Genomic DNA, 23,548 nt, shown 5'->3' with positions numbered 1-23,548 from the left:
GAGTAGTACAGTATGTTTAACGTCAAACGTACACCTTACGTATTGTTATATGATTCATTTGTCATTTGCACTCGACCACTAATGAATTATGATGCTTACAGCGCCATCTATTGCTATATTTTGTAACTATTTATTTTTCTTCTTCTATACGTTTTCCCCCTTCTCCGATAATATTTCGTGGCAATTTGACGTCATTCTGACCAGTGGTCTTATTTCTATAGTGGTTTGAAAGATTAACTTTAATTATAATCACCCATATACAAGCAGAATGCGTCAGAGATCTTCTCTTAAGCCCCTGGATCGATTTCAACTAAATCTGGTGCACAAACAACAATCTTCATGAGTATCAGCGCTGTAGGGCTTAAATGCCTCCTAACTCCAGTAGGAATGAGGATATGGGCAAAAATTGGTGTTTTTTCAACCTCTGTAATATACACTATTGGCCATTAGAATTGTTACACCACGAAGATGACGTGCTACAGACGCGAAATTTGACCGACAAGAAGATGATGCGGTGATATGATTAGCTTTCCAGAGCATTCACAAAAGGTTGGCGCCGGTGGCGATCCCCAAAACGTGCTGACATGAGGAAAGTTCCCAACCGATTTCTCATACACAAACAGCAGTTGACCGGTGTTGCCTGGTGAAAAGTTGTTGTGATGCCTCGTGTAAGGAGGAGAAATGCGTACCATCACGTTTCCGACTTTGATAAAGGCCGTATTGTAGCCTATCGCGATTGCGGTTAATCGTATCGCGACATTGCTGGTCGCGTTGGTCGAGATCCAATGACTGTTAGCAGAATCGGTGGGTTCAGGAGGGTAATACCGAACGCCATGCTGGATCCCAACGGTCTCGTATCACTAGCAGTCGAGATGACAGGCATCTTATACGCAAAGCTGTAACGGATCGTGCAGCCACGTCTCGATACCTGAGTCAACAGATGAGGACGTTTGCAACACAACAACCATCTGCACGAATAGGTCGGCGACGTTTGCAGCAGCATGGACTATCAGCTCGGAGACCATGGCTGCGATTACCCTTGACGCTGCATCACAGGCAGGAGCGCCTGCGATGGTTTACTCAACGACGAACCTGGGTGCACGAATGGCCAAACGTCATTTTTTCGGATGAATCCAGGTTCTGTTTACAGCATCATGATGGTCGCATCCGTGTTTGGCGACATCGCGGTGAACGGACATTGGAAGCGTGTATTCGTCATCGCCATACTGGCGTATCACCCAGCGTGATGGTACGGGGTGCCATTGGTTACACGTCTCGGTCACGTCTTGTTCGCATTGACGGCAGTTTGAACAGTGGACGTTACATTTCAGATGTGTTACGTCCCGTGGCTCTACCCTTCATTCGATCCCTGCGAAACCCTACATCGCAGCAGGATAATGCACGACCACATGTTGCAGGTCCTGTACGGGCCTTTCTGGATACAGAAAATGTTAGACTGCTGCACTGGCCAGCACATTCTCCAGATCTCTCACCAACTGAAAACGTCTGGTCAATGGTGGCTGAGCAACTGACTCGTCACAATACGCCAGCCACTACTCTTGATGAAGTGTGGTATCGTGTTGAAGACGCATGGGCAGCTGTACCTGTACCGCCATCCGAGCTCTGTTTGACTCAATGTCCAGGCGTATCAAGGCCGTTATTACGGCCAGAGATGGTTGTTCTGGGTACTGATTTCTCAGGATCTATGGACACAAATTGCGTGAAAATGTAATCACATGTCAGTTCAAGTATAATATATTTGTCCAATGAATACCCGTTTATCATCTGCATTTCTTCTTGGTGTAGCAATTTCAAAGGCATTTCAATTTATTTGCAGCTTAAGTAACGTAAAAATTGAAAGTAAAAAGGCTTCCGTATAGAGTCTAGTCTCCTCGATCACTGAATTACTCCTTCCACCGGCCAATAGCTACTTGGAAACTACGCTGTCAGAAATGGTTTGTGCCTCGCCCAAACTGCGCCAAAAATGCTTTTTTTTTTGCTAAACACTTGGTCATCTTGAGCTCTCCTGTCAGCTGTGCCTTCTGGCCGTGCACTACATATACTACAATGTTCACGAACTCGGTGATGAAGGTTAGGTGCAGTCCCCTTGTCTGTTGAATCGAGCTACCAGCTGCATACTGCATATGAGTGTGGGGTATACCTCATACAGCTATGGATGCTATATATCAACAAGTTTGTGTCCAAATGGGAAGTGGCTCAGGTTTGATCTGAGCTGCGTTCACCTGGTCGCAAATAGTCTTAATTGTCCGATTGCAGTGAACAATGGCAGCTGTACATCATGTGGGCGCTCTTGAAGACCGTCTGCAAAGCTTCCTGGTTTTAAAGTATCTTGCTGCAGATATCATATTTCAGCAGGACAATGCAGGATGTAAGCACTGATTAGAAAGCACGCAGGAGCCTCTGTGAATACTCCATTGACTTTATGACCATGGTTTGCACTTCCAGATCGCCTGATCTCTACCCATCAGATTAATTATGAAATTCTGTCATTACCCATGTACGCTTGCCGAATCCAGCAACAATTACAGAAAAACAAGCGCGGATAGCACTGCAAGGTCTTTTTAAAATGACAAACCTATATTTTCTTCATGTTTCGAGAAAGATCGAAACGTGATATTTCAGACGCATTTTCCTCATCCATGGAACAGCGCAAAACGTATTTTCAGTACAGGTCTTTGTTTCTGGTTCATTGGTGTCAAATATTTCCAATTATGTAAATCTCAGACAGCATACATTATACCTCTTAAAGAATCAGATTTAAAACAGCCATGTTTTAAGTGATACACCCTTTATCTTATTCGAACGTATTAACTTTTACTTGCACACTTGTTGTTGTCTGCTTGCAAAACTACTAATACTTTACCTTTTCATTACCCTGTTACTTTGTCGTCTGTGCCAGGATCACAATAGCGTCATCAACCTTCAAAATTTTTATGTCTACGCCACGAGCATCAATTCCCTTTCTAAATACTTTGCTTGCTTTACTGCTTTCTCAGTGTACGGACTGAATGACACGGGGATACATTGCGAACCTATCTGACTCCCTTTTCAACTACACCCATTTTTTCAAATCCTTCGATTCATATAAATGCAGTCCGGTTTCTGTACAAGTACAAGATAATCTTTCACTATCAATTCCGTTCAGATGCTGTACCAAATTTATTTGCTGCCGAAGATAGACTTTCGCTCCCTATATTTTATAACTTATTCTCCACTATTACGAAGAGTGTACGGCAGTAATCATTGTGAAAAGCTTTCTCCAAGTATATACATCCTACAATTGCAAGGCTGTCTTTCTTAAAACTAAGATAAGTCATAGTTTCAGTATTGGCCCGTGTTTTCCCTTCATTTCCCCGGAATCCAAACTGATCTTCCGTCAGGACGACGGCAGTTGTTCTATTCTTCTGTAGATAATTATTCGCGGTAGTATTTTGCAACCATGGCCTGCCAAACAATTTCATTCGCTAATAATCATTGCTTTCAGCACTTGCCTTACGACGCCACCAACCCCCACGCCTCCCCACCAGCACTACCGTCGATTCTTTAAAGAATCGACATATCATGTACAAAACAGCTCCATTTTAAGAATAGCTTGTTTCCCAGGCATACCGATGTTTATTATGCCATATCTTCTGAATTATATGTCGTGAGGTGATATAATTTTGCAGGTGGCATATGTATATAATGCCAGCGAAATCTTTTGCAAGTATAACGAGTAATACAGCAATTGGTTAACAAATTAAGACGCCATGCCTGAGGCTGAAGTTTTACTGTATATTACCAAAATTGTAGTAAGCGATAAACTTCTTTCCTGTCATTTTTTGTGTTTTCAAAGACATAAAGTTTCAAAAAGTTTGGAACTTATATGTTAAATTCGTTGGAAGTCACTAAGTGCACTCATTCTCAAACATTGGGTGAATGTAATGTGGGTTATTTGCGTGTCGTGATTTATGCTGCCTCAAGAGATACAAACAGTTCATATGTTAAGTATCTGACTTACTGTGTTACACCTTTAATGAATGAGCTATGACAGTATTTGAAAAGTATAAATTCGATCAATAATTGAATCTGTGGAAAAGGTCCTGTCGGAGCGCAGAAAAGGCGAATATGTTCCTCTTTAATGGACTCTGACAGAAAAGTGGGGAAACGCCTATCTCAATCCTGATTCCTCTTTTCTCACAAAAAATTGTGTAATGCGAGCTTATCGGCGCTTTTTTAAAAAAAATTTAGAACGTTCTAAATCCTTTACCCCAGTCTCTTTGTAGTTAAGAATTCATACTCTCAGTCTCAGTGTTTATATATGTGTCTGTCAGATTGTTTCCTTTTTCTCCCATTGGCATTGCCTTCTCCCTCACTTGCAGTGACTCATTTTGTCTTTCTTTCCCATCTTTCCCACTGCCACTGCCTCCACCATACCTCGGCAGCTCAAAAATCCTGAGAGGATCCAACTTATTTTTTCCCTATAACCACATAAATAAATTTTCGGTCCAAATTCGCCCTCCCCTATATCTGCGCGCTAGTTTGCCAGTATGGAGAGTCCCCGACACTACGTGTACCCTCCACTCATCTGTATTTTTGATTTCCATTGTCTGCTCTCTCTCTCTCTCCAGACCCCCCCCCCCCCCCCGAAGCCCCTTTTCTGGTCCGCACTCATCTGTATTTCTCATTTCCACTGCCTCTTTTCCTCCATCCATCTCTCTTATTGTTTTACTGCCACTGTCTCTCACTGACCATTAATATCTCCTCCCTGTTTAGCTCCCACAGCTATTGTCTTCATCCATCTCTCTTTCTCTTTCAGTGCCACTTTTGCTCTCCGACCATCACCGTCTCCTCTCTCTTTCTCTCACACTGCCACTTTCTCCTTTCTCTTCTGCCATCACTGTTTCTCCGCTACTCTCTTTCAGCAGAAAAACGCTGAAAATTTTCGGATGCCAAAATTTTTGGTGAGGTAGGCGTAGCTAGTTTCCCATTTTTCTGTCAGATTCTTTTACAGAGGAATGTTTTCGCCTTTTTTGTGCTTCGACAGGAGCATTTTTCAGGTTTCCCCCCCCCCCCCCCTTTTCCTTGCTACGGTAGGCTATGCTACTTCTATTAAAAGAATACTATTGGTGAGTAAATTGTAAGAGTTTATTTATATGTTTCGACACTTTTATAAACTTTGAGACATATGAACAACGAATAAGCACTTATAATGTAAGATTGTTATAAAATCGTTTGCCTTATATATTCTTCTGTGTAGTTTGTTCATCGATAGCAATTAATCGGAAACGTCAAGCTTATGATTTATATCTTAAACGAGTGACAATATTATCAGGAATATTTTTTCTGAATTCGCAGGCTTTTCAAAAAATGGTTCAAATGGCTCTGAATACTATGGGACTTAGCATCTGAGGTCATCAGTCCCCTACAACTTAGAACTACTTAAACCTAACTAACCTAAGGACATCACACACATCCATGCGCGAGGCAGGATTCGAACCTGCGACCGTAGCTGTCGCGCGGTTCCAGACTGAAGCACCTAGAACCGCTCGGCCATACCGACCGGCCAGTCTTTTCAGTTTTACACAATTTTTGTTAGTCATTTTAATTTCTTTCCAGGCATGTTAAGCCAGTTTTTGGTAGCCGCAGTGCCACTTTGGGCATATTTGTATAGGCGTGAAGTGCCCGTTGCACAGAGATAGTGCATCATAAAGTTTTGTTTTTGAAAACAATCTGATATTGTTTGGTGGTCTCGTAACGTTTGCGATGACTATAGACCCCTTGCAACAGTTCAAACATTTTCGCCTCAGATCGAATATTACGTAGGTATTTTGGGTGCGTAAGTACAGTAACTTTGAACCTCTGGTTCCCGGTAATGAATAAGTTTCCCGGGGAATATAATCTTAAGAACATGTGGTAAAAGTTTCGACGATTTTCCCGGAATAGAAACAATAGAAAAGGCCATTTCCACAATTGAAACTTTCCGTACCGAAAAATCATGGGTTTTCGGGATTATCTCAGAAACTGCCCATGAACAAACGGTGCTTTTCAAAGCCGCCGAAGGTCTACCCTAGACCACGTCTAAAGCAAGAGAACCAACGGATATTCTGAATTTGCTTGGGCTAGAGAAAATGTGTTAGGTTTAAATTTTTACCCTGCACTGTAGGATAGCTACAGTATGTCCAGTCTTCTGATAGGTATACAAATTGTAGCTAGCCCAAGGGCTATTCAAAACACTTGATCCCTCATCTCTGTGATCAATAGAATCCTAAATGTGACCCCTAGATAAATCGTACTTTCGCGCGCGGCCTTTTGGAACATATTAGTACCATGCAGTCTCGTGCACTGAAAATCAAATTTTTGTTGCCTCTGGAAGCCCATAATACGCAACTTGCAATTGTGACTGGATTACGGGGCGTGTGTTTCACAGCTTAATAATATAGATGGCACAGATTTATATTTATATGTCTGTGAAGGATATTCTTTTGTAAAATAGGATGACTCTTTTGAAAATGAAAAAAAGTTCTACACGTAAGTCAATATTCACAGTGTATTATTCCCAACTGAATCATCGTATCGTGGGTGAAAGCGATATTTTGCGCCCGATATAACGCCAAACTGCCTGCTCGACAGCCTCGCCTACGCTTCTTGTGGGAAGGCCGCACGCAGCTACCGTCCTCCTGCCTGGAGATATTCCAGCAGATGTGTGGCGCGATGACAGGGAAGGAGCAAACGACACCCTAAAACCACAAGGCGCTGCCGACAGAGATGGCTGTTTCCTCTCCGATAGCTGCCACCTTCTTGTGGCTATCGAGCGACGGCAGTCAGTTCGTGGGAGGGTCGTGGGGCTAAACAGTACGTTTTTCTCGTGCGTGCTCCAGTTCGTTAGACCAATATCAGACCAACCGTGTGATTGGACAGAAGATTTTCTAATAAAGAGGACACAACAGGCACGTGATTCTGAACGAAAACAAGTCTACAAACGTAAAGTTAAGTTCAGACCCGCTCAGCTGTAGTGTTACAGGACTTTACTTTTAGCAAAAATCTGCATAAATGGTCTATTAGATGATGTCGGAAATTCCATTGGGCTTCTCGTGAGTAATGCTGTTGTATACAGTGACGTCGATACGCTAGAAAACTGAAGCAAAATGCGGGAAGACCTACAGAGGACCGAGGCCTGATGCAGGGAGTTGCAATTGACACTCAACATAAAGTAGCGTACTGCGTGTACACAGTGAGGAAGATCCTTTATTGTGTGAATAAAAAACTGCAGAATTATCACTGGAAGCAGTTACTTCCAAAACAGTCTAAAAGTACGCGTACGGAACGATTTGACGTGGAAAGACCACATAACATTAATCCTGAGTACGACAGACGGCAGACAGATTCATTGGAAAAATCCTTACGAAATGTAGGCCATTAACACAACACGTACAGTACTGGCCATTGAAATTGCTACACCACGAAGATGACGTGCTAAAGACGCGAAATTTAACCGACAGGAAGAAGATTCTGTGATATGCAAATATTTAGCTTTTCAGAGCATTCACACAAGGTTGGCGCCGGTGGCGACACCTACAACGTGCTGACATGAGGAAAGTTTCCAACCGATTTCTCATACAAACAGCAGTAGACCAGCGTCGCCTGGTGAAACGTTGTTTTGTTGCCTCGTCTAAGGAGGAGAAATGCGTACCATCACGTTTCCGACTTTGATAAAGGTCGTATTGTAGCCTATAGCTTTTGCGGGTAATCGTATCGCGACATTGCTGCTCGCGGTGGTCGAGTTCCAATGACTGTTAGCACAATATGGGATCGGTGGGTTCAGGAGGGTAATACGGAACGCCGTGCTGGATCCCAACGGCCTCGTATCACTAGCAGTCGAGATGCCAGGCATCTTATCCGCATGGCTGTAACGGATCGTACAGTCACGTCTCCATCCCTGAGTCAACAGATGGGGACGTTTGCAAGACAACAACCATCTGCACGAACAGTTCGACGACATTTGCAGCAGCACGGACTATCAGCTCGGAGACCGTGGCTGCGGTTACCCTTGACGCTGCATCACAGACAGGAGCACCTGCGTTGGTGTACTCAACGACGAACCTGGGTGCACGAATTGCAAGATGTCATTTTTTCGGATGAATCAAAGTTCTGTTTACAGCATCATGATGGTCGCATCCGTGTTTGGCAACATCGCGGTGAACGCACATTGGAAACGTGTATTCGTCATCGTCATATTGGCGTATCAACCGGCGTAATGGTATGGGGTGCCATTGGTTACACGTCTCGGTCACCTCTTGTTCGCAATGACTGCACTTTGAACAGTGAACTTTACATTTCATATGTGTTACGAGCCGGCCTGTGTGGCCGTGCGGTTCTAGGCGCTTCAGTCTGGAACCGCGTGACCCCTACGGTCGCAGGTTCGAATCCTGCCTCGGGCATGGATATGTGTGATGTCCTTAGGTTAGTTAGGTTTAAGTAGTTATAATTTCTGGGGGACTGATGACCACAGATGTTAAGTTCCATAGTGCTCAGAAACATTTGAACCATTTCTACCCTTCATTTGATCCTTGCGAAACCCTACATTTCAGCAGGATAATGCACGACCACATGTTGCAGGTCCTTTATGGGACTTTCTGGATACAGAAAATGTTCGACTGCTGCCCTGGCCAGCACATTCTCCAGGTCTCTCACCAACTGAAAACGTCTGGTCAATGGTGGCCGAGTAACTGGGTCGTCACAATATGCCAGTGGTATGAACTGTGGTATCGTGTTGAAGCTGCCTTGCGCAGCTGAACATGTACACGCCTTCCCACCTCTGTTTGACTCAATGCCCAAGTGTATCAAGGCCGTTGCTACAGCCAGAGGTGGTTGTCTTGGTACTGATTTCTCAGGATCTATACACCCAATTTGCGTGAGAATGTAATCCATGTCAGTTCTAGTATAATATATTTGTCCATTGAATACCTGTTTTTCATCTGCATCTCTTCTTGGTGTAGCACTTTTATGGCCCGTAGCGTAGATTGCGAAACACTCGTTTGACGAATAGTTCAATATTGAGCAGTCCCTTTCGTTACAGCTTCGTTTAGTAAGCGCGAAAGCTTCATGGAGATGCTCAATCACCTCTAGTGGCAGGCGCTACAAGAGAGCACTGAGTCAACCAATATATTACTTTCTCCTACGTGTACGTCTCACGAAAAACCATGAATATAAAGTTAAAGAGATTCGACCCCACATAGAGGATTACCAGTAATCATTCTCCCCGCGAACCATACGCGACTGGTACCGGAAAAGGGCGAAGTGACACGGCCACATACTGTAAGATGGATTTAGGATTATAGATGTAGATGTGCCGTACATATACTAACAGGTGAAATTAAATTTTAACTTTCTGTGTTTTTTTCGAATAAATCACTTCCGGTGTATAACACAAATACAGTCTAGCCGAGCGGTCTGAGGCGATGCAGTCGTGGACTGTGCGGCTGATCCCGGCGGAGGTTCGAGTCCTCCCTCGGGCATGGGTGTGTGTGTTTGTCCTTAGGATAATTTCGGTTAAGTAGTGTTGTGTAAGCTTAGGGACTGATGACCTTAGTAGTCCCATAAGATTTCACACACATTTGAACATTTTTGAACAAATACAGTCACGGCACAGTGTATTTTATAGCACTCGAAAGGCATGAAAGGGAAGAAGTAGCTGAGAAGGGAGAGCCACAGGGTTGTAGCCTATCCTCGATATTATTCACTTCGCACGTTGGGCAGGCTGTAAAGGAAACCAAGGAGGAAAACCGAAAGGAAAGCAGAGGTCAAAGAGGAGAAATAAAAACATCGAGGTTTTCCAGAGACATTGTAATTCTGTCAGAGACGGCGAAGTACTTGACGGATCAATTGTATAAAATCAATAGAGTCTTAAAAAGGAATGACAAGTGACTGTTATATCCTTATCCGAACGATGTACCAATGTCGTGATTGATGTGAATGCATTGGAATAACAATTGTTTATCAATCGTAGATTAAGCTCAGTACAGCTTCTGAGGACGAATCTCCATTCAACTTGATTACTATTGAAATGTCAATCTTTTATCGTACATAGAAGGCGCTCACTGTGACAAAGACCATGAAAGTCGACATGGCAATGAGTAGGTAGGTACTGTAGCGACACCGTCGCACGAGCAGGTGGCTTGCAGACAGTACAGACGCAGGTGCAGCGAAGTGGGCTTCTCGGGAGTGACTTACGGAGTCTGGTGAAGTTAGCACCTGACTTTCGAGAAATACCAGGTGAATACATGCCAACCCAAAACGCTATCCACTGCACAGATTGCAAACCAAAACTCCTATATGCTGATGTAGGTAGTTACCGAGCATGTGACTACAGTGTTGCCGGATTGCCGATCTCAAAAGTCAGTTTACTGCCACAAAAATGTCCAGGACGATGTTTTTGAGAGACATTTTTGTATAGCTAGTATGTGAGGAATCGCGCTTCACAGTCCGACTTCTTGAAATTTTCTTCGCCCTGTATATTTTTTTCTTGATAGATATACTATAGTTCTAGAGTTCTCTGTGCAAAAGAATTCCGCAGAATTTTGCCAAGAAAGTCAGATGAGTGCCTCTGGGAGGGCCTGCTGTTCTTTCTCCCAAAACCCACATTAACCCTTGCCGCTATCTACGAGGGTCACTCCAAAAGAAATGCACACTATTTTTGTAAAAATTCAGTTTTCATTCTGCATGTGTGAAAGTTTTACAGTGTGTAGATACATCCTTCCCGCTTGTTTTCAAACTTAGTTCAACCTGTTCCCGTGAGTGGCGCCGTCGCAGCATGTCTTCAAGGTGGCTGCTACACTCGACGTTCGTCAGATGCAACCTGCTGTCATAGAATTCCTGTGCTGTGAAAACGAGACAGTGGGAAACATCCACAAGAGGTTGAAAAAGGTGTATGGAGATGCTGCTGTCGATCGCAGTACAGTTAGTCGGTGGGCAAGCAGGTTACGTGATGAAAGCGGGCACGGCAATATTGAGGATTGTCCTCGCAGCGGCAGGCCTCGTACAGCACACACCCCAGACAATGTGCAGAGAGTTAATGAATTGGTGACTGCTGACAGGCCCATCACAGTGAACGAATTGTCACGCTACGTTGGGATAGGGGAAGGAAGTGTTTGCAGAATACTCAAAGTGTTGGCGTTAAAAAAGGTTTGTGCCAGGTGGGTGCCCAATATGTTGACAGTGGCTCACAAAGAAACAAGAAAAACGGTATGCAGCGAACTTTTAGAACAGTACGAGAATGGTGGAGATGAATTTCTTGGAAGAATTGTGACAGGTGATGAAACATGGCTCCATTATTTTTCACCAGAGACGAAGAGGCAATCAGTGGAGTGGCATCATGCAAATTCACCCAAGAAAAACAAATTCGAAACCACACATTCTGCTGGAAGAGTTATCGCTACGGTGTTTTTCGATTCCGAAGGACTCTTGCTTGTGGACATCATGCCAAGTGGAACCACCATAAATTCTGAGGCACATGTCGCGACACTGAAGAAGCTTCAAACTCGACTGAGTCATGTTCGATCACATCGGCAAAAGCAGGATGTTTTGCTGTTGCACGACAATGCACGCCCACATGTCAGTCAAAAAATCATGGAAGTGATCACAAAACTCGAATGGACAACACTGAAACACCCGCCTTACAGTCCTGATCTGGCCCCATCTATCATCTCTTTGGGAAACTGAAAGACTCTCTCCGTGGAACAACGTTTGAAGATGATGACTCCCTTGTGCACGCTGCCAAACAGTGGCTTCAACAGGTTGGTCCAGAATTTTACCGTGTGGGTATACAGGTGCTGGTTCTAAGATGGCGTAAGGCAGTTGAGAGGGATGGAAATTACGTGGAGAAATGAAAATATTGTTCCTAAAGGAACAGCCACAGCTGTGGCCTTGAGCAATATCCTCATTGGCCATGAAATTCACATCCCTGACCCAGATACTGCTCCTGATGCCATTACTGCTACCCCTAACTGCAGAAGTCCTGTACCCAAATGAATTGATCGTCTACCTGTCCTTCTCCAGATCTCATACCATATCCCGGACTAGACCCAACCATGTCCTAATCATCCACCCTGACAAATAGAGGGCTAATACCGCCAGACTGGAGTTCTTACCATAATCTAAAGGCATTACTCCAATCTTCAAGTCCTGAAGACATGCAGTGTGAATGTGGTTTCCTACAAAGCACTTACCCAAAAAATCCCACACCAAACTATCTACTATGACTGACCTACTCTCCCTCCAGGTGCTCTTGCTGTACTCCCCGAATCCTGTCTTCTCTACAGATAATTCCTTCGTACTCACGACCAAAACACGCTCACACATGGTCGAAATCTACAGCGACATGTTCCCAGCTACTTATAAATCAAACGACATTGGGACTGACATATGACAAGCGCTAAATTAAAAGAATCACCTATAAACTCTATGAAGTACCGGAACACATTCCATCGGCTCTCGAGAATAAGAAAGAACCTCTCCCTCATATGCGATGTTACACAACAACAGACTCCACTCTGGTGACAACCTCACCAAAGCCAAATACTATCCTTCCTGGAAAACAGTTTCACCATTCCTCAAGACCTCACCTTTGATAAGTCGATGCATCACAATATCTATGAATGAACAAACGCAAATAGCCCACCTGTTGCAGCAAACTTCCAGGACTTACAAAGCACTTCATGAACAGGGCTAAACACACCAATAACAACTGAAGACACAACACAAACACTCGCTAAAAAGCGTAACTCTGCTCCCAGTCATGATAGAACTGCCTGCCACCACATCAAGAAATATCCCAGAATCTGCCATGAAACCCTGGCCATTCTTTACAATGCCATTCCCCACTCAGGTTATTACGCAGAACAATGGAAAACATTCCAAGTCCTATTCTTTTAAAAGTTTATAAACCAACCTTTTGGAAATCTTCTATCGAACTATCAACCTCACGTCAGTTTTGAGCAAAATTCTAGGAACCACCACCGACGAATCCTTCGGCACCTTCCAGCACATACCTACTCACCATGGCTTTCGACTCAACTATTCCACTAACGACGAATTTCTTTACTTAACCTATCTTATCTTGCACCAACTAAATTAACGAAAGCCGACATATTTACCTCCCTTCATATTAAAAAGAAGGTGTATTATTCTTGATTGCTCTACAATTAACAAACTATTGCACTCCCGATAACTATGCTCTCCCTCATTCCTTCAGCACTATCTTACATAAGTTACAGTCAACCGGCCATTTTTCTGTAGCACCACGTTCAAGAAGCTTCAATTCTCTTCTTGCGTAAACTGTTTATCGGCTGTATGTAACTGTCATACATAGCTACACTCCGTACAAATATCTTCACAAAATACTTCTTAAACCCTAAACCTATATTCAATGTAACCAAATTTCTCTTCTTTAACAACGCTTTTATTGTCATTGCAAGTCTACGTTTTATATCCTCTGTACTTTCTGTCATCAGTTATTTCTTTGTTCAAATAGCAAAACTCATATACTTTAAATGTCTTTTCTCCAAATCAAATTCCATCAGCATCACCTGATTTAATTCGAACGCATTCTATTGACGTTCTTTTAATATCTGTTGCTGTTCATACTACATCCCCCTTCAACACACTGTTCATTGCATTCAATACTCTTACGAATCCTTCGCTGTCTCTGAGAGAATTACAGTGTCATTGGCAAATCTAAAAAGTTTTTATTTGTCACCTGAACTTTAATTCCTACTCCAAATTTTTCATTGGTTTTCGTTATAGTTTGTTCGTTGTACATATTGAATATCATGGGGACTAGGCTACAGCCCTGTCTCACTCCATTCTCAACACCTTTTCATACCCTCTACTCTTACAATTGCCGTCTGGTTCCTGTACAAGTTGTAAGTAGCCTTTCACTTCCTGTATTTTACTGCTTCTACATTCAGCTATATCTTCAATTATACCTTTATTTATTGGAGTTTTCTAGTATTTTGAGTAATTTAGCCTCCGTTTGTATGAAGATTCTGCGGCGTGATATTTTAAAATATGAATTTTTTAAAGGAGATTTTTACGCGTAAAACTACATTTAGCATCGAGAACAAGAGACGTATTTCGTTTTTATCTCTTAAATATGGGGCAACCTAAACGTACTGGTTTCGTACGGTTTCCCTTATATTGGCTCACTGTTTTTCTGGGGCGACTATACATGCCTAAGCGGCGGCGCCGTTCCTGATTTATTAATCTCATTTCGCCTAAACGGCAGGCCCTACTTCTTCTACTTTACCTGCTCCGACCCGCCCTTTACCTTTTTCCGGTAAAGAACGTCAGCTTTATGAACGGGCAGAAGCGTCATGAGAAGAAATTCGATGGAGCAGCCGTCCAGTTCTGCGCTCCGCATCCTTATTTATGGTGTCGTTCCGACCGGCTTCCCCGGCGTCTGCATAAATTTGAATAATACCACCTCGGTCCCAAACAAGTCGCGCCGGAGAGGAACGGGTGTCGAAACGAGGACGACAGTTGATTAAGGATCGGCGTCGCAAAAAAGAAATTTGGAAGATGCACGGAAGACTTATAAATGTTCCTTTATTTTCGTACTATCGTCGCACAAGAAATAATAATCATCAATATCTCGGCATTTGACTTGCAAGTGAAAAGCGAAACTTTAGTTTATTACTTTTACAGGCCGATGGTAGGATCATCCGTTTTAATGTACTGGAATTTGTGGCAAATCCGGGCAACCTGGAAAGAAAAACAAATGATACGGAAATGGAGGAAAAGCTACTTTTTTACATTTGGTACTGTTTCCATTAGCTCTGTTATTTGTATGACGTACCATACTTCATCATAGGTCAAAGGCTTTTTTTTTTTTTTTTTTTTTTTTGTAAAATTAATTTGAAATGTCCATGCCAATACCATACTCCGCTGACTCTGAGTACATGCACGCACTAGAAGGGAAGTACCTGTTGTGATTCATCGCTACTCACTTCTGTTTATTACGAAAATTTCAGAAATACGGTAAACATAGGAAAATCATAACGCAAATTTCAATAGAGAATGAATGGGTAGATGATCGTCCATGGTCACTGAACACGTTGTACTAAAAGATCAAGACCAAATGTGAGCTAATAGCCTTTTAATCATCAGTTTACTTAATGAACAAACGCCATAAGTGGCTTATCTAAGGTACTCCAAAATCGCATTAGAAAAGGGTTAAAGGAATTTGGTGCAACTCTTAATGAGCGCTTATCGGAATTATCTTTTTGACTGCAATACTGGTGTACGCATTGATTGGCGTACAGTAACAGATGAAAATGTTTTCTCGTAAGTGGCTTAATATGGTACTGAGTAGACACTGTCAATCAGCGACGAACCAGAGACTGCATTCTTCAGTAAGGGAATTTTTTCAGCTTCGTATATTACTCGCTGCGAATCACTTGTAGATGAGTTAACATTAATGTGTAGGCGCCTATTGACAATACAAAAGATAAACGACTCACTTATTTGGGTAATGGCTTACTTGAACTTACTAGTGATAAAAGAAATCTCTATAGGAAAAGTTTAAAGTCTAATTCAGACCATAACTCTCTATCGTCATCTGTTGTATCCACTGCGTCATAGGCAGAGATATCGTGCGACCAGCGCATTCCGCGTGTTGATTCGCACTGCAATTTCAACGTACAGTGGTGCGCGTATCTAATTAGCAACAAATTATTAATCGTAACTGATTGCTTGATTAAGTTTTGTCATTTTGTGTACGAAAAAATATGTAAAGGATATCAGTGAATCACGCAGTAATGTGCGAGTTTACTAGGAAGCGTGTATTTTCATCACATTTTTTGTATAAATGGATAAAGCTGTATGCTGATTTTAATGTGGAGTGGGTTTAACATTTATCTTCAGTTTTTTTCCTTGTAATTTCAGTTACAGTGACCAACCTCTATTTTCTTCATCGGCTTCTGTACAATAAACAAGGATGCAAGCTATTTTGAGGCAATTATTGGAAGCAACCATCATCTCCCACAAGTTTCTAATTGGAATATTCAAATAATATCAATTCATTATAGGACACGTATATGTATCAAAGATGACTATTGCAGTCACAGCCCCATTAGAGAGCAATCAGTGTATTGCTACGATACATAGCTCAGTACCACGACACAACTGCCATACAACCCGGCCTTACGTACCTGCTACGTGAAAAGAGCAAAACGCTGTCTTCGTACAACGCTGTATAATGGCGGAAATGTACACCTTCTCCTGTAACATACAGTGACTGTCCCAAAAAACCTTCTCTTTGGTTTCTGAATAACTCTCTTTCTGCGTTCCCCTTCCAGCAACATAAGGATAAAATCACTGATAGCCTACAATTAACAACCTCCGACAAAGTACGAGGGTTGGATCTTTAATAGTGGTAACTATTTATTTACAGCTCGTACGAGGTAGATACGTGTTTCAAAGTTTTACTGACCTTCAAAGGAGTCACCAGCATTGTGTATAACCCGTTGCCAGCGATGTGGAAGTCGTAGAATACTCTTAGCAGTGCCAGTTGTGTTGACAGCTCGAGCGGCGCGGTCTATTGCCCGACGAATTTGTAGCAGTTCTGTAACTAATGCCGTGAAGTGTTTCCTTCAGTTTAGAAACCGAGTTGAACTTACTTTGCTGTTCATTTTTGGAACACAACCTACGACCAGCTTAGAGACAGAAGTGATAACAATTTCTGCAGGACCTGATTATCGTTTTGCAGGACAATGCTCAGGCACGTGCAGTGCAAGCTGTTACTGATTTGTTTGACGATGGGACTGCTAAGTGCTATACCACCTACTGCACTCCCCTGACTTAAGCCCTCGTGAGTTCAACTCGATTTCTAAACTGAAGGAAACACTTCACGGCATTCGCTTCAGAACTGTTACAGATTCGTCGGGCAATAGACCGCGCCGCTCAAGCTGTCAACACAACTGGCACTGCTAAGAGTATCCTACGTCTTCCACATCGCTGGCAACGGGTTATACACAATGCTGGTGACTCCTTTGAAGGTCAGTAAAACTTTGAAACACGTATCTATTTTGTACGAGCTGTAAATAAATAGTTGCCACTATTAAAGTTCCAACTCCCGTATTTTGAAACTCACCGTTCATTTAAGCAAATCTGAAACAAAAATTGAGGGCGTTTCTCTCTGCGTCTGCTCTGCTCAAAATCCACCAAGAATAGACAAATTACTCGTATATCTACAACGGTATTTTTTTATTTCGAAACACCCTTGTTTTTATGCAGAATAGCTTTCATGTCATCTGTTTGTGTGCGTGACGACACTAACTTTTTAACCTCAAATATCTGCAGTCAACCTACCTATCTGGTAGCAAGATGCCTCTCTGGGTAGGAACTGCAAGGCAAATCATGACGGGATGAAAGAGCTTTGCAAGTTTTCGGTAAACAAAATTCTCCGCAGCACATTTCGATTTGGAAGCCTTTTGGGCAAAACACAAAGGCACCACCTACCCTTGTTCCTGCTTCTCTTACTAGAGGACGAGCCAATTTACCTCGTAGTAGAGATGCTTTGTGTTGTGATATTGAGATAGGAACACTGAACCGACTTCGCACTGCATTTACGTGATTTTAAATTGCGTGGCATTGCAAATAACGAAGAATTTGGTTTTTATGTATACATCTACATCTACATTATTACTCTGCAATTCACTCCTAAGTACCTGCCATGGGGTTCTTTATATCCCCTTCTCATTATTTCTCTCCTGTTCCACTCTCTATCAGTGCTTGCGAAGAATGAACTCTTAAGGCTTTCTGTGCTAGCTCCGATTTCTCTTATTTTATTATGATGATCATTTCTCCCTATATAGGCTGGCGACAGTAAAACTTTTTCGCACTCAGAAGAGGCCGTCGTTGATTGAAATTTCGTGAAGCGATCTCGTCGGAAAGCAAATATCTCTGTTTTAATAATAGCCACCCTACCTTGCGTATCATATTCATGAGACACTCTCCCTTATTTCACCATAACACAAAACGAGTAGCCGTTCTCTGAACTTTTTCGATGTCCTCTGTCAAAAACGTTGTCTTTCTTTTGCCTTCCCCACAACATTATCCATGTGATAGTTCGAATATGAGTTGTTCATAATTGTAATTCTCAAGTATTTAGTTGAATTGACAGTCTTTAAATTTGTTTGCCTTATGCCTAACGTAAATTTAACGGATTTATTTTCCTACTCACGTGGATGATCTCACACTTTTCCTTATTCAGCCACAACTGCCACTTTTCGCACCATACAGATGTGGTGTCTAGGTCATTTTGCAATTGGTGCTGATCTCTTAATGAGTTTACTAAACGGTGAATGACATCAACTGCAAACCATGTAAGCAGACTGTTCAAACTGCTGCTTAAATCGTTGATGTAGGTCAGGAACAGCAGAGGGCCTGTTACACTTACTTGGGGAACGACAAATAACACTTCTCTTTTACTCTGTTTTCCATCCATTACTTATACTGCGACCTTCCTAACAGGAAATCGCGAATCCAGTCGCACAACTAATACTGTACTCCATGCGAGGAACTGTGTCAAAGACCTTCTGCAAATACAGAGTTTCTGCATTACATATCTGCAGCCCGCATTTCGTGGTCGTGCGGTAGCGTTCTCGCTTCCCACGCCTGGGTTCCCGGGTTCGATTCCCGGCGGGGTCAGGGATTTTCTCTGCCTCGTGATGGCTGGGTGTTGTGTGCTGTCCTTAGGTTAGTTAGGTTTAAGTAGTTCTAAGTTCTAGGGGACTGATGACCATAGATGTTAAGTCCCATAGTGCTCAGAGCCATTTGAACCATATTTGCAGTTGTAGCCTATTTGTCGTGAGGAATGCTTGGCCTTTGTTCGCTCTTTCGACTTCTTTAGAGCGCATGGATATCAGCATCCATTTCTAACTTAATCAGCCAAGTTGTAAGTGACTTACGTCAATGCTCTTCCACTCATAATACTTTGCTTCAGTAAGTAACAACAATATTTTGTAATTTTATTTTGTCTGTCGGATCCGGTTGGGATGTAAAAGCAAATGGTCGGTTGATTCTATTTTTCCACGGTGAACGTTGTCCTGCGTATGGACGTTGATTATATTCCATCTGAATATAGTTTGGGATTTTCTTATCCATCATCCTCCTTCCAAGCGGGGTGGCGCAGCAGCTAGTGCACTGGATTCGCATTCGGGAGGACGACTGTTTAAACCCGATTCCAGCCATCGTGATTTTGGTTTTCCGTGATTTCCCTAAATTGCTTCGTGCAAATTCCGGGATTGTTCCTTTGAAAGGGCACAACTGACTTCCTTCCCCAATCCTTCCCGAATCCGATGGTACTGATGACCTCGTTGTTTGGTTCCGTCCCCCAAATCAACCTGAGAGGTGGCATGAGCCCCCTCTCATGTTTCTATCTTACGATTTTCCTCTCTAATTGCATGCAGTGAAAAGTTGCTATTCTTTCACACGCGGACTTCCCATGCAGCGTCTCTCGTCACTCGGGTGGTCCGGTGACAGGCGGGCTCTGTTGATCTTGAAAGGGTAAGCCTACAGGTGTGAGGGAGTCGGGTGAATGCTTTCCAGACGCTGACATTGTACAATAGCGGCAGACACGCTCGTGGGGGCCTGAAGTAGCGGCTGGGCTAGAGGTTCCGTTACTTCGCAGAAACTTAGCGAAAACACTTTCTGGCGGGCTACCAGCGAGGCGTGGGAATGACTTGTGTACCCAGGCAGTTGTGACGGGCAAATTCCCGCGCTTTCTGCAAAATCGTAACTGTGATTGGCTTGCTCAGGGCATAGCTCCGTGACGTAGCAAAATCGGCGCAGAAATTGGCGCCAAGAATCTCCATCGGTGGAATGGTAGTGCTCCGGCAATAGAGTGGAATTTTCGGCCGGTTTTCGAGTTGCTGATTGGAACGGTTAACCACGGCCACTGTCATGGGGGCGAGAATGTTCTGTGTCTGGTTTTTTACGGGTGCTCTTCTGGGGTAGTCGGCTCTCGCCTTTCGGTCGGAGTAGGTTACAACACTGAGCTATCGCTGCTCTGGACAGCGTGCCTTCTGTTGGCTGTCTAATATACTTTTATTTGATTGTAACTGTTTAACGAAGTTGCTGAAGTTTCGACTTCAACGTAACTTTCCGAGTACAGTTGGCAATTGAGCGTTCTGCGTACAAGCGGCCTATGTTGTCTGTCTTGGGCAGTTTTGGCTAAAGTTGACTGTATCGGAGTTACTGTGTGACTTCGCTTGTGAAAATCAATCACTGCACCGTCAGTGATCGTGTGGCGAGCCTTCTTCGTCTCCCTCAGAGGCGCATTTGTATTGATAGGAAGTCTTTAGTCAGGAACAACCAGACCAGGACAATTTGTTTCGGGCTATACTCGCGACATTATCATCACCACGACGGGACGTCGAAGCAACCAACCATCGCTTCCAGTACGCCAGATCGTGTCCTTGCAACTAAGAAGACAGCTTGGTAATGTACGTCCGCAGCACCGGCAAAGCAGGCATTTTTGCTAGGCGATAATCAGAGCTCAGCAGAGCGCGCCTGTGCGTCTTTTCTAACTTTGTTCTGTCTTGGGTGTTCATTGTCTGAGTTCTCACTAATGTAGCAGCAATTAATGTTGGGTTAGCTGTGTGTCTCTCTTAAGATTTGAGTTGCAAGGAATTGGCTCCACATACCACTTGGTCATAAACGTCATAATCTAGTTGAGGGACAACTTCACCTTCACAGCGTTTATTTGAGTATCCAATTTGAGCCAATTTGATGTATTGTAAATGTTTCATGTGTTTTTGTTTATTATTTGGTGTTTAGTCTTAATAAATCACATTGTTATTTTGGACAGAACTTTCATTCTGTTAATCGGTAGAGCAACCCTATCATTTCTCACTTATTTATCAAATTAAATTATTGCAGGTGCCAAACTCTTTTCTACTCCACTTACAGGGTTGATTACAGTCAGTTTGCGTATCTTTTTATTCCAAGTGCAACAGCAAAAGTCGGAGTTAGAATAGGGGGGTGGGCTTAGAGCATCATTTACATAGGTAGATTCTAGAAGAATTTAGTGTTAAATACACTGCTAGCCCCGGCAAACCAACCAACCAACCATCCTCCTCACTAGTCTTACTTTAATGAAACTTTTCACGTGTTCCAATACGGGACTTAACATCTGAGGTCATCAGTCCCCTAGACTTAGAACCTCTTAAACCTAACTAACCTGAGGACATCACACACATCCATGCCCAAGGAAGGATTCGAACCTGCGACCGTAACGGCAGCGCGGTTCCGGACTGAACCGCCTAGAAGTGCTTGGTCACAGCGGCCGGCTTTCAATTACATTTAAAGTGCGATTGAAGTAGCATGGGCATTAAAATTTTATTACGGAAGAATTGTCATCAATATAGGTATGTCGCTATGGAACTTCGGGACACGTGCCGGCGGATACGGAGTGAGCGAGACAATTTCTGACACCACACAAGCTCAGCGTTTTTTAGATTATTAAGTACTGTAGGGCAAAGACGTTTGCCTTGCACAAAATGTGTCTACAGGCTACGGAAAACAATTTCACCAAACGTTTAGAACAGAAAAGCAGCGTCGAATAAAGGAATTCGAATATAGGAACTATGGGTCGCAGTTGAGTATTTACTGCTCTTCATGCATCATCAGTTCCAGTTGTGTGTCGGTTTCCAAGTTTGAAATTGGCTTATGTTTGCCAGAGGTGAACACACTGCTCTCTACTTACTAATGCCTCACAAATATACTTTTGTGTCAGTTGACAGACATGTTAGAGAGAAAAGTTCTTTGCTGGCTAATAAACATGCATGATACAGATAGGAGACGCACTGTACGTACAGTTTAACGAAGATGTGTGATATCGCATATAGCTAGGTCCAACGACAAGTGCGAGACGAATCGCTCCATGAACTTGGCGTGGACCAACGTCAAATCTGGAGTATCGTTCATGATATTGGTCTACATCCTTCCCACCGGCAACAGGTACAAGCTGTGGGTCTCGACGACTTCTCTCGGCGTTTGGAACTCCTTAACTGGTTTCTACAGTGAGAAGCACAACAGACGCATTTACCTGAACGTGTGTTATTTACTGACGAGGCTTGCTCTACCCGTGAAGGTATTTTCCAATTCACACAACAGCCGAGTTTACTCATTATGAAATACAATCACGCAACGTGCGACACGCTCATAATGCTGTAAACATGTGGGCGGGAATTGTGAACGACTCTTTCATTGGCCCCCAAATGTTATGATTCAATGCTCCACATACTTTATGTTTTTGTAGCAAGTATTTCCTCCAGTCCTGAAGGATGTCCGCTGCGTAGCTGAGTGGTAACGTGTTTGCCTCTGATGCAGCGGACCCAGTTTCGATTCCCGGTCGGGTTGCAGACCTTTTCCGCTCGTGGACTAAGTGTTGTGCTGTGCACATCATCATTCATCGTCACAGACACGCAAGTCGCACAGTGTGCCGCCACCTCAAATAACACTTGTAACTCAGCGGCCGAACTTCCACGGATTAGGCCTCCCGGCCGTCTATGCCACATGATCATTTCATTGTTTTCATGGACGATATATCGCTTGGAATTAAGCTCAAACTTTGATTCCAATATGACAATGTAACTCCACATTTTGCACATGCTGTCCGAGGTCACCTAGACAGGACATTTGCTGGGAGATGGATCGGACGCGACGTACCACGTTCGCCAGACTTCACACTGCCGGATTTTTTCCTTTGGGGTGCCACGACAGACAGCGTGTATGCAACACCAACGGAGGATGAACAAGACTTGGTGGTTCGCGTTAGCGCAACAGCAGAACTGATTCAGAGTACATCTGGTGTATTTTACTGAACACGGCAGTCTCTGCACCACCGTTATGTTCTACGCCAGCGTGCAAACGGCGATAAGTTTGAACATTGGCTTCGATGTACTCATGTTAGTTAAATGGTAGCAAGTCTGTGTACAAGAGTATACTCATTTTTCATTTACTTTGACCTGTTTAGGACATGTTGCAAATGAAACAAGCGAATGTAATTGTTTCCGTTTCTAAAGAGGCGCTGTGTAGTACGTCAACTAACTACGAGACATGTGTATGTTATGCTGGAAGTTCTTATTGTTATCATTGTCACGACTAGTTAGCCAAAATATTTTGCTAACGTATACATGTACTGCGGATTACGTTTCATCATCGGTAAAACGAGCATATGTCAGATTTTAAATACTCTCATGTAGTGCCGAAAATATGCTGCTGCGACCCCTAGATCGTACAATCAAATTCCTTCGTTTGATGCTGTCTTTCTGCCTTACACATTTGGTCAAATAGTTTTTCCACACCCTGCGTAAGAAATATTTTATTAATAGACGTAGTGATCACATACAGAAAGTCTATAGTGTTGGTCCTAATTTCAGTTTTCTTGCGATGCTCGTTGCTCAAGTCCTTACTACTCCAAAATTTTAGTCTTCACAGTCACAGTGCTTCCATTTACATGCGGGTCAGATTTGACATAAACGGG

Source organism: Schistocerca cancellata, chromosome 7 (assembly GCF_023864275.1).
Source record: "Schistocerca cancellata isolate TAMUIC-IGC-003103 chromosome 7, iqSchCanc2.1, whole genome shotgun sequence".
Classification (NCBI taxonomy): Eukaryota; Metazoa; Arthropoda; class Insecta; order Orthoptera; family Acrididae; genus Schistocerca; species Schistocerca cancellata.
This window is presented reverse-complemented; position numbering follows the sequence as displayed.